Source organism: Tachyglossus aculeatus, chromosome 1, assembly GCF_015852505.1.
Source record: "Tachyglossus aculeatus isolate mTacAcu1 chromosome 1, mTacAcu1.pri, whole genome shotgun sequence".
NCBI lineage: Eukaryota > Metazoa > Chordata > Mammalia > Monotremata > Tachyglossidae > Tachyglossus > Tachyglossus aculeatus.
Genome location: NC_052066.1, coordinates 122101467 through 122106851, shown reverse-complemented (window position 1 = coordinate 122106851; position 5385 = coordinate 122101467). Strand labels below are relative to the sequence as shown.

Below are 5385 nucleotides of genomic sequence, written 5' to 3'. Positions count from 1 at the left end.
TATCTGTGAAATGAATCGCATTAGATCATCTTTTCATGAACCATCTGATGTTATATGTGAATGGAAGTAACATTCTTTTATTATAAAAGTGGTAGTCTAAGTGAAATTTCAAAAGTGAAATCACCATTAAAAGGTAGGGACACCTTGATCAGTTATGCCTAAATATAGTAATGATTTGGGGTTAGCATCTTTAATTGCTGCTCTTGATGAAAACAAAAGAAGGCAAATTAGCTGAATGTTTTCAATGATGTACTTGCAGCAGATGGAAGGTTTGGGAAAGGACAATTGCAGTCCTCTGGGCTGCAAAGCTGGGTGAATTCAGCCATACACCACTTTGAGGCCTGTGTTTTGTTATTTACTTTTGAGATTCATAAAAATGGACCCTTTGCCAAGGCCTCTGGGCACACTTTCAACCAAAACATTCAACAGTGGAAAAAAGCAGACTTGTTTTTCCATATTATAATGGTAATGCTTCTAACGGTCAATATCACTGGTTTTAAAGCAGTTAGTTAAAATTTTCCCTTTCCTTAAAAAAAATTGCTAGTATAGGTGATAAGACATCCTTGAGGCACATGCTCACCAGCTGGTTATCCTGATGACTTTTGGATTGGGCTGTAGAAGAAAAGACTAGAATGAGCTTATCAAGGCAAGGAATATGACATGACCTCTAGCTGAGAATGTTAAATTTAATAAATTCAGTTGAAAAAAGAAGGCTAAGACTTTATTGAACTGTACAAATGAATACAATATGTAATTGCCTCAATACAAATGGAGGTGATAAATAATAGATATTGCTATTATTTTCCACTTCCCATAACATGAACAGCCTAATGTATTCCAGACTGGGAAAATCCCAAAAAGACTCTAGATGAGTTTTCAGATGAAGAAAGTCTGCTGCTAAGTCTTCTATTGAAGACTGAAGAATGAAAATATGAGTATTTCCCACCCAGGTCAGATGTACTCCTCACTAAAAAAAGAGTTGCTGAGGTGAGGGATTAGGGAGAGGGTAGGGAAAAGTTGATGAAACAGGGTAGCATATCTGCTGCCCTCTGTGCCCCAGAATATTCATGGCCTTTGTCTTCAACTGTTCAAATGGGAGACTAGGCCTGACTTCTAAAATATATACATTCTCAAATACTTTTTCATGTATAGTCATAAGCATCAAACATCAATGATAACTCTCTAGGCAAATTTTTTGTGACTACCTGAACATATGTGCCCTCTCAGGGTCACATCTGGAGAGTTCCTGGTACTCTACCAGTCTCGACTATGGAAGGGAGAGTCAAGCAGAGGCATACCCATTCCATTCCTAGTATGGCCAGTGGCTAGTGAGTGGAAGGCAATCTGCTACAAATCAAGACTCCCCTGTGCAGGGCAGCAGTGGCACGGGAGAGAGTCGAGGGCGGAGACTCAAGTTTATTGCGTGGAAGGAGGCAATTGTAAACCACTTTCATATTTTTACCAAGAAAACTCTATGGGTATACCACCTGAACAATTGCAAATGGATGTGGGTGTTCTGGGAGAGATGCATTCATTCATTCATATTTATTGAGCTCTTACTGTGTGCAGAGCACTGTACTAAGCACTTGGGAAGTCCAAGTTGGTAACATACAGAGACAGCCCCTACCCAACAATCGGCTCACGGTGTTGCTATGGGTTGGAGGTGACTTGACGGCCTGAGACAAGAACATTTGTAGTGTTGGAATGAGTTGTTGGGATGGTAGCAGGGAATATGGAATGTTGGTAAAACTCAAGTGAGCTAAAGCAGCATTTGGTAGCAAACTTAATCAGATAGTAATAAATTATCCATCTTCAAGGGAAGTGTTTGGGGAATTAAAGCGCTATATGAAAACCAAGGTTTTATTCCCCATAAAAGGGCTATTCGTTAGGAAGAGGAGTAGCTTTTGGTGCAGTAGCTATCCCAGGGTTAACAGTTTTAATGTATATTAGGTGCTTACTATGTACTAAGTACAATCAATCAGTATTATTTATTGAATGCTTACTGTGTACAGAGCATTGGACTAAACATTTAAGAGAGTAAAATGAATAGAGTTGAAAGATACATTCCCTGCCCATAAGGCACCTACTTTAAGAAAGTACTGTTTATATGTTCGTAACCAGAGATTGTATATTCTATGTGACTTATGAGAAGATTAGATAAATCAATCAATCAATCAATCTAACACATTTATTGAGCACAGCAGCATGGCTCAGTGGAAAGAGCACGGGCTTGGGAGTCAGAGGTCATGTGTTCTAATCCCACTTGTCAGCTGTGTGACTTGGGCAAGTTACTTAACTTCTCTGTGCCTCAGTTTCCTCATCTGCAAAATGAGGATTAAGACTGTGAGCCCCACGTGGGACAACCTTGATTACCTTCTATCCTCCCCAGCACTTAGAACAGTACTTGGCACATAGCACTTAACAAATAACAACATTATTATTATTATTACTGTGTGCAAAGTACTGCACTAAGTACTTAGAAGAGAGTACAATATAACAGAGTTGGTAGACATTCACTTCCCTCAATGAACTTATTACAGCCTGGATGGAGAGACATATATTAATATAAATAGTTATGGATATATACATAAGTACTGTAGGGCTAAGGAACAGGTGAATAAAGGATGCAAATCCCAGAATGGGAGAAGAGGAAATGAGGGCCTAGTAGGGAAAAATTGTTTGGAAATGTGGCTTAGAAGGTGGGAAAATGATCATCTGTCAGATATGAAGAGCAAGGGTGTTCCAGGTCAGAGGCAGGATGTTGGTGGGAGGTAGGCAGCAAGATAGAAGAGATCAAGGTACAGTGAGTAGGTTAGTATTAGAATGAGTGAATTAAAGGACTGAAGTTTTAGAGGAGTGAAGTGTGCAGGTTTGGTTGCATAGGAAACCAGGATTAATGTGGTAACCGTTTGGATGGAGAGGAAAGGGTGGATTTTAGTGAAGCTGTGAAGATTGAACTGACAAGATTTGCTGACAGATTGACTCTGTGGGTTGAATGGGAGAGGTGAGCCAAGGATAATGCCAAGGTTATGGGGCTTATGAGATAGGGAGAATGGTAGTGTTGTCTACAGTGACAGGAATGTCATGGAAAGGACAGGATTTGGGTGGGAAGAGGAGGAGTTCTGTTTTGGACATGTTCAGATTGAGATGTCATCAGGAAAGCTAAGTAGAGATGTCCTGAAGGCAGGAGGAAATGTGAGACTGCAGAAAAGGAAAGAGAACAGGGCTAGAGATGTAGATCATCGTCATCATCATCATCATCCACATAGAGATGGTAGTTGAAGCCATGGGAGCAAATTAATTCTCCAAGGGAGTAGGTGTAGATGGAGAATAGAAGGGGATCCAGAATTGAGCCTCAAGGACTCCCACAGTTAGGGGGTGGGAGCAGAGGAGGAGCCCACAAAAGAGACTGAAAATGAGCACTCAGAAAGATAGGAGAACCAGGAGAGAACAGTGTCAATGAAGCCACAGTTGAATAATATTTCCAGGAGATGGGGATGATCACAGGAGATGGGGATGGTCGACAGTGTCTAAAGTAGCTGAGAGGTCAAGGGGGATTAGAAGGGAATAGGGGCCATTGGATTTGATAAGAAGGTGATCATTGGAGACCACACCTTTATTTGGTGTGGAGGAGGCAGAAGCCAGATTTGAGGAGAATCAAGGAGAGAATTGGAGAAGAACTGGAGACAGTGGGTGTAGACAACTTGTTCAAGGAGTTTGGAGAGGAGTGGTAGGAGAGAGATGGGATGATAACTGGAGAGAGCCATGGGATTTTGCTGAATAGGGGATACACGAACATGGTTAGAATCACGGTAAAGAAACCTTTGGAGAGTGAACAGTTGAAGATGGTGTTCAAGGAGGGAAAAAGGTTAGTAGGCAAGTGCTCCTCTTGGGATTTTAAGGAGATTATGTCTGATTGTTTCAATTTTTTCACTAAAGTATGCAGCCATGTCATTATGGGCAAGAGATGGGGGAGGCAAGGGGACAGGAGACTTGAAGAGGGAGTTAACCATCTGAAACACCTGGCGAGGGCAATGAGTATGGAAGTCAATAAGGATGGAGAAATAATATTGGCAGAGGAAAGGACAGAGTTAAAACAGGCAAGAATAAACTTGAAGAGGACAAGCTTAGCCTGATATTTGTATTTCCTCCAGAAGCACTCAGCACCTCTTTCACCAGAGCAAAAGAAGCAGACTGTTGAGGTGATCCAAGGGTGTGAGTTAGTGGTACGAGATGGACGAAGGGATAGGGGAGCGAGTGAGTTGAGTAAAGTAGAGAGAATGGGTGTCCATTTGGTCATCAAAGAAAGGTAGTTTGGGTGTGGAGATTGAATGGGGCATGATGACTTGAGTAAATTAGGATCAAAAGATCAATGAGAGAGATTGCTATTAAGGTGAGGGGAGTAGAAATTTGTTTTCCTCTGGGCTCTAGCAACCATGCATGAAGGGGGATGTAGTTGGCTAGTTGGACCCTGGATGGTTAATCTGGGATTCACCAAAGATCCCTCCCATAACTTTAGAATAAAGAAGGCATTTTGACCCTGGGAGTCTGTCCTAAACCTGAGTAATGTGGGTTACCCCTGCCAGACAGAGGAGATGTCATCACCCACTAACCATCACAACATTACTCAAACCTCATTTAAAAAAAAAAAGCTGTGAAGTTCATTATTTTCTTTCCTGTTCTGGTCACTAGATAATGAGGTTCCGTAAAAGTAGGTCTACGCTTAAAATAGGGCAAAAAACTGCATAAACATAATGTAAGGCGTGACTATTTGTATGACCAAAATTACCTCGATCGTTCCCAGAGAGTGATTTATGCACTGAAAGGAACAAATGACCTTTAGGAAAGGATTAAGGATTGGGCCTTGTTTACCTTCACAGATAGACTTTCTAACTAAGCAGTATGTATGTATTGTCTTTCTAGAATTTGTGTGTTACCACCAGCTTTAAATTACTGTCAGCTTGCCCCTCCTATCTTACCTCATTGATTTCACATTAGAACCCAGCCTGCAGCTTCGCTCCTCCAACACCAACCTGCTCACTGTACCTCAGTCTCATCTATCTCACTGCCAACCCCTTGCCCATCCTCCCTCTGACCTGGAACTCCTTCTCCTTTCCCATATGATCTCTATCCACCTTCAAAGTCTCATTAAAATTATATTTCCTCCAAGATGCCTGCCCTGACTAAGCCCTCATTTCCCCTATTCCCACTCCCTTCTGCATCACTTATGTACTGTCTCCCAAGCACTTAGCACAGTGCTCTGCCCACAGTAAGCACTTGAAATGCCTATTGATGGATCAATTAAAATGTGTAATTGTTACTATTGAATTGCTTTTAGAGATCTCCATTTTTCAAAAATCGATTTACAAATTCAACATTATTCTG

The 5385-nt window shown here is 41.3% G+C and overlaps 1 non-coding gene across 1 annotated transcript; it reads left to right on the top strand.

Moving 5' to 3' along the window:
* Window positions 1-1217: 1217 nt before the first annotated feature.
* Window positions 1218-1355, top strand: LOC119936797. Its single transcript, XR_005453848.1, has one exon. It is a non-coding gene; the product is annotated as a small nucleolar RNA SNORA7 (small nucleolar RNA).
* Window positions 1356-5385: the final 4030 nt, after the last annotated feature.